Source organism: Puma concolor, chromosome D1 (assembly GCF_028749965.1).
Source record: "Puma concolor isolate L17-30 chromosome D1, mPumCon1.1.hap2, whole genome shotgun sequence".
NCBI classification, from domain to species: Eukaryota; Metazoa; Chordata; class Mammalia; order Carnivora; family Felidae; genus Puma; species Puma concolor.
The window spans coordinates 5,889,776-5,902,401 of record NC_141676.1 but is presented as its reverse complement, the minus strand read 5'-3'; the positions used below and the strand labels follow the sequence as shown (position 1 = coordinate 5,902,401).

General features: G+C 43.9%; 2 pseudogenes; both read left to right on the top strand.

Annotated features, from left to right (window-relative positions):
* Window positions 1-9,011: 9,011 nt before the first annotated feature.
* LOC147576359 (signal recognition particle 14 kDa protein pseudogene) lies at window positions 9,012-9,351 on the top strand (annotated as a pseudogene).
* Window positions 9,352-12,087: 2,736 nt separating this feature from the next.
* LOC112852208 (U6 spliceosomal RNA) lies at window positions 12,088-12,186 on the top strand (annotated as a pseudogene).
* The last annotated feature ends 440 nt before the right edge of the window (window positions 12,187-12,626 follow it).

The following is a 12,626-nucleotide window of genomic DNA, read 5'->3' as shown; positions in this document are numbered from 1 at the left end:
CCCTCCCCCATTCATGCTCTGTCTCTCTCTGTCTCAAAAATAAATAAACGTTAAAACAAATAAATAGACGTTAAAAAATGTTCTTAAAATTAAAATTCAACACATTTTTGAGATTCATTCATGATATTGTTCATTCACTATTCATGGATGTGTAATATTCCACTACCATATGACATTTATCTCATTGGATAAGTGTTGCAGGCATTTGGATTGCTTCCAGCTGTGTTCTAGTGTAAGCAATGCTGCTCTGGGTGTATTGGACCCATTGTGTACATCTTCTGGGCATCTGTGCAGGAGTTTTGATAGATCAGGGTTTCTCAGCCTCAGCCCTATGGACATTTGGGGGGATAATTCTTTGTCGTGGTGGCTTCCTGTGCACTGTAGTGTTTTCAGCAGCATCCTAGCCCACACCCGTTACATGCCAGGAGCACTTTCCTGCAGTTGAAATGATGTTTCCATACATCACCAAACATCCCCTGGGGGCAACATTGCCCCTCCTTGAGACTCCCTGTTTTGGGGCACTTGTTTTCAGCTCTGTCAGGCCCAACACCCTCTTTTTATAACATATTTTACCACACCACTTTGATGATCCTAAAAGAGATTCACAAGTAACATAACCCACCTACACAATTTATTTTTTTTATATATTTTTAATGTTTATTTATTTTTGAAGGAGAGAGAGACAGAACATGAGCAGAGGAGGGGCAGAGAGAGATGGGGACACAGAATCTGAAGCAGGCTCCAGGCTCTGAGCTGTCAGCACAGAGCCCAGCTTGGGACTGGAACTCAAGAAACCACGAGATCATGACCTGACCCAAAGTCAGACACTTAGCTGACTGAGCCACCCAGGCACCCTAAGTTATTAAATATGACTTTATTAATATGCAATACTTTAAAAAGCAACCTTGGGGCACCTGGGTCGCTCAGTGGGTTGGGTGTCTGACTTCAGCTCAGGTCATGATCTCACGGTCTGTGAGTTTGAGCTCCGCATCAGGCTCTGTGCTGACAGCTCAGAGCCTGGAGCCTGTTTCGGATTCTGTGTCTCCCTCTCTCTGACCCTCCCCCATTCATGCTCTGTCTCTCTCTGTCTCAAAAATAAATAAACATTAAAAAAAAATTTTAAAGGAGGTCCCCGCAGATGTCTTCTGACACATTTGTACTTTGGTTTTGTTGCTTTTGCAGTAATCACACAGAGCAGTGAGGATCTCGGAAGTAAATATGTTTTGGAAATGCTGTTACACATTACCTACTGCTCTCCAAAGGACTGAAGATGGGTCAGAACTGGCTCTAAAACCTTTCCGAAGGAGAACGATTAAGTCATGTTTGGGGCTCAAAGGTAGTTGCAAGTTTAACCCAACTGTCTCGGTCAATGTTGGTTAACATTCCACATCTGCTTCGGATGGAGTTAATATCCAAACCGGTCCCGTAAGTTCAAACTGGTCCTTAAGTCTGGTCATCGTGCCCGCGTCCTTCAACTCAGTCTCCAAGACAGAGCGTCGTAGGGCCTGTTCCTATCGAATTGCTCCAAAAATAAAAACTGGAAATTCCTTACAAGAAGGTTTATCCTGAAATCCGCTGACAACTTTCTTCATTTTAGCACGATCGCTCTCCTTTTCCAGTAGGTAAACTTTCAACCATGTCTCAAGTTATGGTACTTCAATTTGCAATATCTCAGTTATGATGTTTCATATTGATTGAATTAATTCCCCAATGATTCCAGAGAGTGAAGAAAATACTTTTAAAGAATTTTCCTTTGGAGAGCCATTCTACTTCTAAGGCTAAGACAAAAATGTTTGGAAGCTTCTTCATTGTGACTGAAACGTTTAGGGAATTACCTATAATTTGAGGACTCATCCTTTATTTTACTCTTAAGTTGAACTATGCGAAAAGGCCAGGAATTGATAATTATCCACAAAGATGTCGGTTTTACACAGTTCAGCCAAATAACATGGAAAAACATTAATTGATTTGTAGAATTTCTCATGAAGATTCTTGGTGGCCGAGTGTTGATGAACGGATTGCAGTTACCTTTTTCTTAGGTTGGTCACAAAATCTCATCGGCTCCCAACTCATGTGAGGACAGACTTGCTGGGAATTCTTACAAGCACCTCCCTTTTTTTTCAAAGTAAGCTCCACACTTGGGGTGAGACCTGCACTTATAACCCTGAGATCAGGAGTAGTTCATCTACCAACTGAGCCAGCCAGGGGCCCAATTATGGGACCCCTTTTTTAAAAAAAATGATTGTAGGGACGCCTTGGTGGCTCAGTCAGTTAAGGGGCCAACTCTTGGTTTCGACTCAGGTCATGATCTCGTGGTTTCAGCCCCACATAGGGCTGGCAGAGCCTGCTTGGATCTTTTGTCTTCCTCTCTCCACCCCTCCCCCACTCGCTCTCTCTCTCGAAAATAAATAAATGTTAAGCAAAATTTAGGGGCGCCCGGGTGGCTCAGTCGGTTGAACGTCCGACTTCGGCTCAGTTCATGATCTCACGGCTCATGATTTCAGGCCCCACGTCCTGCTCTGCGCTGAGGCACGGAGCCTGCTTTGGATTCTCTGTCTTCCTCTCTCCGTGCCCCTCCCCTGCTCACACTCATTCCCTCCCTCTCAAAAATAAATAAACATTAAAAAATTATTTAATTAAAAAAATAAAAAATGATGGCAATTGAGTGAAATACATTGAATCTATAAAAACTTATGAGTCCTTGGGGCGCCTGGGTGGCGCAGTCGGTTGAGCGTCCGACTTCAGCCAGGTCACGATCTCGCGGTCCGTGAGTTCGAGCCCCGCGTCGGGCTCTGGGCTGATGGCTCGGAGCCTGGAGCCTGTTTCTGATTCTGTCTCCCTCTCTCTCTGCTCCTCCCCCGTTCATGCTCTGTCTCTCTCTGTCCCAAAAATAAATAAACATTGAAAAAAAAATTAAAAACTTATGAGTCCATGATGAAACCAAAAAGAAATAAAAACGAAACAAAACCCCACGCTCTTTGCCACTACTGGGAGTGGCTGATACGAGTTAGCTCTTAACTCTGAATATTGGTGATTAAAAGGGAAAAAAGGAAAAAATTCAGCATGTATGGGAAATAACTAGGGTTGAAATGTCATGACACCTAGTTATATAAAAATTATTTGTTATAGGGGCGCCTGGGTGGCTCAGTTGGTTAAGCGTCCGACTTCGGCTCAGGTCATGATCTCACGGTCCGTGAGTTCGAGCCCCGCGTCGGGCTCTGTGCTGACAGCTCAGAGCCTGGAGCCTGCTTCCGATTCTGTGTCTCCCTCTCTCTCTGACCCTCCCCTGTTCATGCTCTGTCTCTCTCTGTCTCAAAAATAAATAAACATTTAAAAAAAAATTAAAAAAAAATTATTTGTTATATATTTATATTATCTTTTTATATAGATGGAAAATGTGGCAAAATATTAACAATTGTTGCACCTAGATGGTGGAGGCATGGATGTTCCTTGTCTATCTTTTTTGTAGGTTTGAAGCTTTTCACCACAAAAAGTTTTAAAAGTAAGAATTTCTCTTAACATTTCCTATTAGTTTAACCAATTATCAAAAAAATTTTTTCAGATTTTCCCTACATTTTAATTTTTTTTTAATGATTTATTTTTGAGACAGAGAGAGACAGATCATGACCGGGGGAGGGTCAGAGAGAGGGAGACACAGAATCCAAAGCAGGCTCCAGGCTCTGAGCTGTCAGCACGCAGCCCAATGCGGGGCTCGAACTCACGGAGTGTGAGATTGTGACCTGAGCTGAAGTCGGATGCTTAACTGACTGAGCCACCCAAGTGCCTCAGATTTTCCCTACATTTTATTTGTGCTGTATTGGGGGGAGTTTTTCTGAATCATCACTGGACTCCTTAAACTTTTCTTCTTTTCTTTCTTTCTTTCTTTTTATAACTACATAGTGGTTCGTTGTATAGCTAACCTATAACATTTAAAAACTTTTTTAATGTTTATTTTTGAAGGAGAGAGAGACAGTGTGAGCGGGGGAGGAGCAGAGAGAGAGAGAGAGAGACAGAATCGGAAGCAGGCTCCAGGCTCTGAGCTGTCAGCACAGAGGCCGACGCGGGGCTCGAACTCACAGACCGCTAGATCATGACCTGAGCCAAAGTCGGACGCTCAACCGACTGAGCCACCCAGGCGCCCCAGCATATGTTTTAATGTGTGGCAGGAAGAGTATCTCCGGACTACTCTTCTTTATTAGAAATATCGATTATAGTCTCTCTTGTTTATTTTCCCAACTGTATTCTGGAATTCACTTGTTTAGTTAAGCAAATCCTGTTTGTATTTTTATTGGAATTACATTAAAAGTACAGCTTATTTGGGGAGAATTGACATCTTTCTGATGTTGATTTTTCCTGTTCAAGAACATGATAGAACTGTCTACTTACTCAAGTCTGTCCTTAATGTTCCTTAGTAGAGTGTTAAAGTCTTGTTTGTAAATAGTATACCCATTTCTTGTTAAGTTTATGCCTGAGTATTTTATCTTTCATTGCTCATGCATCCAAAATGACTTTAAAAAATTTTTAATGTTTTATTTATTTTTGAGAGAGAGAGAGAGAGAGACAGAGTACGAGCGGGGCAGGAGCAGAGAGAGAGAGGGAGACACAGATCTGAAGCAGGCTCCAGGCTCTGAGCTGTCAGCACAGAGCCAGACACAGGGCTCGAACCCACAAACCGTGAGATCATGACCTGAGTTGAAGTAGGACACTTAACCCACTGAGCCACCCAGGTGTCCCTCTTTTTTTCCCCCTAAGTTTTCTTTAAGTTTATTTATTTATTTTGAGAGAGAGAGAGAGAGAGAGAGAGCACAAGAAAGGAAGGGGCAGAGAGAGAGGGAGAGAGAAATAATCCGAAGCAGGCTCTGTGCTGTCAGCACAGAGCCCCATGCGGGGCTTGAACTCACAAACTGTGAGACCATGACCTGAGCCAAAATCAAGAGCCAGATGCTTAACTGACTGAGCCACCCAGGCACCCCTACACTTTCTGATGCAGGACCCAGTGTTTTCCTTCCACGGCAGAGATTGCTTGTTATCCACAAAAATCCTTTCTCTTCTTTGGTGGTAATAGACTGCTCATGGGGCATGTGACATCATCTATGCTTCACTTCCAAGGTTCCTTTGGGGTTGGGTTTAGCCATGTGCTAGATTTTCTTTAGTAGAATTTGGTTGGGGTGACACGTGTCACTTTCTGGACTGACCCACAGAAACTTTCCATGTGTGCCTTCCATGTCTTCTCCCCATGCTGAGGGCTCGAATGGTCACAACCTTTGGGTTCATGGAAGGCTTGTGCAGAAGATCACAGCTCTGATGTCAGCCCAGGGCTCGAATCGTGACGTCGTGCCCAGTGCTTGGGCAGAACTCCCCACCAAGCTGGCCCTGCCACCCTAAACTGTTACATGAGGGAGAATCAGACACCTCTGGGGCCTGTTTGTTTCGACATCTTAGTCTATCCCCACTGCAAACACCTTCCGATTCAGTTCAGAGGCTTTCAGGGCTATGTGGCAGAAAGGCTGGAGAAATAAAGGCAGAGCTTCTAGTCTGAGTGGACGATCAGGTTAGTGCTGAATATTTTCGACTACGATCCTTAGAGATGTGGAATGAAATATCTGATTCCACAAATGGAGTGCAAGGCCGAGCTTGTAGGGAGGAAAGGGAAGTTGGAAATCTTCAAGTACTAGAAGCAAAGACGAACCTGAGTGCCAGGGAGGAAGCCTGTGAGCTGAGGGGTTGGCAGTCTCGGGGGCGCTGAGAGGGGTCAGAGGCTTGGCATTGCCTTTGTTGCTTGTTTGCTTTTCTTTTAGAGACTTAAAAACAATGGATGTTGGGGCGCCTGGGTGGCGCAGTCGGTTAAGCGTCCGACTTCAGCCAGGTCATGATCTCGCGGTCCGGGAGTTCGAGCCCCACGTCAGGCTCTGGGCTGATGGCTCAGAGCCTGGAGCCTGTTTCCGATTCTGTGTCTCCCTCTCTCTCTGCCCCCCCCCCGTTCATGCTCTGTCTCTCTCTGTCCCAAAAATAAATAAATGTTGAAAAAAAAATTAAAAAAAAAAAAACAAAAACAAAAAAAAAAACAATGGATGTTGACGATTTAGCATATGCCAGTCGTTCTGAGCTCTTTACGTGGGTCCACTCATTCCATCATCACAACCTTCTGGGGCAGGTGTAGGTAATGCACCCATTTTACTGATGAGGAAACTGAAGCACAGAGACATTAAGCCACTTGTCTGTGGTTTCACAAGTAGAAAGGAACAGAGTCAGGACTTGCACCCAGGTTGTCTTGCTTCTGAGTCTGTGCTCTTAAGAAGCACATGTCGCTACCCTAGGCCAGTGCAAAAGGAAGAAGATGAATAAAAACTTGGTTTTGGACTCCGTGTTACTTTGGGAGTGATGGTCCGGGCCTGGCATCTATCAGCGCCCATGCATCGCACATCAGCCATAATCTGGGGAGGAGGTGTTGAGCTGGAAACAGACCGCTAAACCTGCTTTCCGGACAAGCCTCTTTAAAGTCTTGGGGTGGAGAGTGAAATTCATTGCCTATGCTCTTTCCTTCTGAAGAACCAGATGCCGTGAGGTGGACTAACATCACACCCAGCGCAGCAGTCCCCTGTGTCCCATGAATCCCAGGAAGCCCTCCCACTAACCAGCAAGGTGGTGGCTGTCATTTGGGGAGCAGCTATCTGAGCTGCTCTTCGGAATACATCCAGGTCTCCCCTTCTGTAGCTGTAGTTATGAGCTACACAGAGAGGGATGGGGACCCGGAATGTTACATTTTTCACATCCCAGGGGTCCTCCAGACCTGAGTCTCTCTCATGTTACTGAGTACAAAAGCATCCTCTCTTAAGCACAGGAAGAAGCTCTCTCAGATAATTATAGATAGAATGATGGTGGGGAGGAAGTGTCAGGCCATCTCAACCCGGCCTGGGGTCTCCACAAGGGGGCAATCTAACACTTGCTTACAGGTTCTCCAAGGGAGAAAACTTGGTTTTTAACCTCACTTAAGAAGGAAAGACGAAACCTCAGGCTTTAAGGTGGGATGAGTTTGAATCGCGACATTTGCACAAAGCTAGGACACTTGAAGGCTGCAATCATTTTACAAGGAAGACCAACAAACTTCCCACTCGCCCAGGGAGGCAACTAGGAAGGTTGTCTCTTCTGTGGATCTGGTTGGGGGAAAAAATGTGTTTTCATCTTCAGACAGGCGTGGAGCCTGAATTAGCCCACTGGGTGGTAAACTAAAGCTGAGAAATCATTACCATTAAATTTTTTTTGACGTTTATTCACTTTTGAGAGACAGAGAGAGAGCAGGGGAGGGTCAGAGAGAAAGGGAGACACAGAATCTGAAGCAGGCTCCAGGCTCTGAGCTGTCAGCACAGAGCACGACGTGGGGCTCGAAACCATGAACCGTGAGATCATGACCTGAGCCGAAGTCAGACGCCTAACTGACTGAGCGACCCAGATGCTCCTCAAGCTGAGAAATTATTTAAGAAATTAACCCTAGGCTGTTTGTATGTCTTGGGTGCCCAGCAGTGGCAGACGGGGGACCACTTTGGTGGCACACAAGCCCTTCTCAAGGTACTCACAGCAGAATGAAGAAACAATTTCCCGCAAACAAGAGTAAGGAGAGCATTACCTACCTGAGGAGCTAATTCATGTCTCTGGATAGGAAGACTTATTCTTATCACAAAGATGCCCATTCTCAACATTTTCACATGTTATTTCAATATTATCTTAATTAAAATCTTAAGGGTTGTTTTATAGCATTGGAAAATCGATTTTGAAAAAAGAAACCAGGGGCGCTTGGGTGGCTCAGTCGGTTAAGCGTCTGACTTCAGCTTGGGTCATGATCTCATGGTTTATGAGTTTGAGCCCTGTGTCAGGCTCTGTGCTGACAGCTCGGAGCCTGGAGCCTGCTTCAGATTCTGTGTCCCCCTCTCTCTCTGCCCTTCCCCCACTTGTGCTCTGTCTCTGTCTGTCTGTCTCTCTCTCTAAAAAATAAATGAACTTTATTATTATTTTTTTTTAATTTTTTTTAACGTTTATTTATTTTTTTGGGACAGAGAGAGACAGAGCATGAACAGGGTAGGGGCAGAGAGAGAGGGAGACACAGAATCAGAAACAGGCTCCAGGCTCTGAGCCATCAGCCCAGAGCCCGATGCGGGGCTCGAACTCACGGACCGCGAGATCGTGACCTGGCTGAGGTCGGACGCTTAACCGACTGCGCCACCCAGGCGCCCCTAAATGAACTTTAAAAAAAAGAAAATAAACCTGATTTTGAAATTCATCTTGGAGAAAAAATGACGGGGAATAGCTAATGACAGTTTGGAAAAGAACCAGGAAGCCAGACTTGCCCTGAAGAATATCAAAGGATGTTGTAACATTATTATATCAGTTAGAGTCCAATCAGGAGACATGATCCACACAGTAATTGGAATCAGGGAAATTTAATATAAAGAGTTATTTCCAGAGGATTGGAAGAATGGGGGATTTTCTAGTAAGGGTTACAAAGAACTCTAGAGAACAAAGGAATAGTAGGTAGAGAGAGTAGTCCCCTCCCCTACAGTAGATATAGAGAGTAGTGCCTGAGGAAGGGCACGCACACACCTAGGCTGGGGACCACCCCTCACTGGAAAGGGAAATGAGAAGTCACTGAAGTATCTTCCCAGAAACACTGCAAAGCTGCCAGTGGATATACCAGGGGCAGCTACTGACCACTGGCTGGTCACCAACTGGGAGTTGGGGAAGCTGACCTCAGTAGGAGCTGGTCCCTGGAAAAACCATTCTGCATGAGGCAGATACTCAAGGAAGCTGTGCCCATGAAGAATCTCATGTGGGAAAACTGCCAGCCCAAAAGCTGAGCCTTAGATGGGCAGAAGACATGAACAGACATTTCTCCAAAGAAGACATCCAGATGGCCAACAGACGCATGAAAAGATGCTCAACATCACTCATCATCAGGGAAATGCAAATCAAAACCACAACGAGATACTTCCTCACATCTGCCAGAATGGCTAAAATAGATGCTGACGCAGGGGAGCACCATCCTGGTGCTGCTGGAGAGTGAGTAGTTCCCTATGGAGCTGACCAGACTCTTCCAGAAGTGCTGGTTGTTGGCAGTGTGGTCATCACCCTGAAGAAGTATGATGGTTGAACTAAACCCATCCCAAGGAAAGGTTCTGTGGGGGCTTTGAGCTCTCAGGCAACATGTGTCTGTTAAGAGCTACTGATGGGGAAAAGATCAGCACTGTGGTGAGCTCCAAGGACGTGAGCAGGTTTCAGACGACTTACTCAAACCTATTGAGAGCTAACATGGATGGGCTGAAGAAGAGGGACAAAAAAAGCAAGAATAAGACGAGCTAAGAAGCACAGGGAAGGAATTCCTGTTCTCACCAGCTCACCACCAAATTACTTTTCTTCTTTGGTTCTTACTTTCGGCCACAAAGCTAGGTTTCTGGTTCCCCTATAATAATGTTTCATGTGAGATTAGGGTCATTTTGGATGGAAGAAAGGCTGCAGTGTTTTCAGGTAGTTGTAAGAAGCCAAGTCTATTTTAGAATTGGCTACTTGGTTGTATATCCTGGGATCACAAAGTCTCTGTAGCTGTCTGTGTGAAAGACAATGGATCATTAAACCTATATTTATCTTCAAAAAAAAAAGGGGGGGGAAAAAAGAATGGCTAAAATAAAAGCTCAGGAAACAACAAGAGTCGCTGAAAATGTGGAGAAAAAGGAACTCTCATGCGCTATTGGAAATGCAAACTGGTGCAGCCACTGTGGAAGACAGAATGGAGTTTCCTCAAAAAATTAAAAAGAAAACTACCCTATGATCCAGGAATGACACTACTGGGTATTTACCCAAAGAATATGAAAACACTAATTTGAAGGGTTATATGCACCCCTATGTTTATTTCAGCATTGTATACAGTAACCAAGTTACGGAAGCAGCCCAAGTGTCCATCGATAGATAAATGGATAAAAAAGATGTGGTATATATCCACGGTGGAATATTATTCGGCCATAAAAAAGAATGAAATCTTGGCATTTGCAACAACCTGGATGGGTCTAGAGAGTCTAATGCTAAGTGAAATAAGCCAGTCAGCCATACTATACGATGTCACTCATACGTGTAATTTAAGAAATGAAATAAACGAACAAAGAAAAAAAAAGAGACAAACCCAAAAAACAGACTCTTATCTATGGAGAACAAACTGGTGGTTACCAGAGGGGGAGTGGGGTGGGGAGGGGAATGGGTGAAATAGGTGAAGAGGATTAAGAGTACACTTCTCTTGATGAGCATTAATATATGGAACTGTTGAATCACTATATTGTACACCTGAAGCTAATATAATGCTGTGTGTTATCTATGCTGGTAAAAAAAAAAAAAAACAAAAAAACAAAAAACAAAACCCCCTCAAAACCAAAAAACAAAACAAAACAAAAGCTCAGCACTAGAGAAAGGGCAGGTGGGGCGCACCAGAACCTGGAGAACCCTTTCTTCCTTTAGTGACTTTTCAGCGCCCTCTATTGGTAAGGACAGGACTTCCAGCAAGATGGGCTAATAAAACAATGGAGATAGTAGATGGCAGGGCTGGGTAGTACCAGTCAGATCCTGCAGCCAAAGAGGGAAGACCCACCAGTGGAATAGAACCCTCAAGTAGGCTGCTCCTTGGTTTTACAACTCTAGACCTCAGAGACGGTAGAAGAAATAAAGTTACATTTTAAAGTTACCTTTTGAAGCACTGCTCTTTCAATGCAAAATGTTTCAGTATTTGATGACTTAAAATCTGTTGAAAGGACGGTGATCTATTTTGCCTACGGAGATAAAACTGTGGGAATTTGCAAAGGACACCACAATTACAGTAAGAACACAATGGGTGGTTGGCGGGACCTGCTTACAGGTAGAGATCATGCCAAGATGATTTTTCAGCTAAAGCAGATGAAAAACACCCCAACGCCCTTCAGATGAAATCAAGGTTGATGATTCACTGGGAGACGTTAGCGTCTCTGTTCTAGATTTTATGCCAAAGACAGCATATATGTCTTTCTTGTATGTCCGCATTCACTTAACTGGGAAGAGTGAAGAAGGAGCTAGACCATGATGACTAATGTGGAGGACAAAGGCAAAATACATACGGAAAAAATTAAACTTCCTTTTAACTTACAGCACATTGACAAGTCATTGAGACAGGCAGAGTGAACTTCCTCTAGGAACTCAGCTGCCTCCATGTTAATACTTTGCCAAGGGCAAAAGGCAATCTTGGCTTAACATTAGCCAGCCCTCCATGATCCTCTAAGTCTCCGTTAATATGTAAAAGTTCTTTCAGAAACTACCTTTATGTCTACCCCCCAAGATATATGTTAGCAATCATCCTCCAAGCATATGGCCCACTGATCCACATCTGAAGGGTCTCATGACCAAGGTTTTATTAGACAGTAATAAATGACCTTTTCCTAACAACAGCTAGCCCCTCAAGGTCCTGGAAACCTTGCTTCCAAATTCCTTAGAGACTTCTGTTAACCCTAACCCCCTCCCAACTTGAAAGTATATAATCAGTCGCTCCTCACAACCCCAGTGCAGCTCTTTGTGCCCACAGGTCCCGTCCCCATGCTTTAATAAAACCACCTTTTTGCACCGAAGACATCTCAAGAATTCTTTCTTGACCGTTCAGTCCCAAATCCCAACATTTCACATCAATGACCATTTGAAATCAGATTTAAAAACACACAAGTAAACCCTTACAACATCTTTAGGAAGCGCAGACATTAAGGAGGAAGCCCCTGACTTGTCTTACAACTTTAGTTTTCTTTTTAACACATCTGAAAGACATCAGCACCACTAGAAAGCCTTCTCATTTTAGTCTTGGAGAGCAACAAGATATGGTTCTTCTGTCTCCAGAATCTGCATTCTCTGAGTTACCTTCTACATGTACAAAGTCTATGTCTTGATACAAAGATTTTCATTTTATTGCCTTTGGAAAAAGAGAATGCAGCTATGGGAAGATGGTAAAGTTATTGCCACAATATGTCCACAGCATACTGAATAGAGCGTTTTTGTATGTAGACTAATGAATCTTGAATTATGGAAGTAATACGTGAATGGGGAGCTAACCCAGATTTTACTAAAATTGGAACGATACAGAGAAGATTAGCATGGCTCCTGGATGGCATGCAAATTCGTGAAGCGTTCCATATTTAAATAAATAAATAAATAATATCGGGGGCGTCTGGACGGCTCAATCAAAAAAGCATGCCACTCTTGATCTCAGGGTTGTGAGTTTGAGCCCCATGTTGCATATAGAGATCACTAAAAAAATGAATGCATGAATTAACAAAACTAAACAAAAATCAAATCAAGAACATTTTCTTTCAAAAAAGCATTTTTTAATGTTTATTTATTTTTGAGAGAAAGAGAGAGAGAGAGAGTACAAGCAGGTGAGGGGCAGAGAGAGAGAGAGAGAGAGAGAGAGAGAGAGAGGGAGAGGGAGACACAGAATCTGAAACAGACTCCAGGCTCTGAGCTGTCAGCACAGAGCCCGACACGGGGCTCGAACTCACGAACCATGAAATCATGACCTGAGCCAAAGTCAGACACCTAACCGACTGAGCCATCCAGAAGCCCCGATAACATTTCATTTT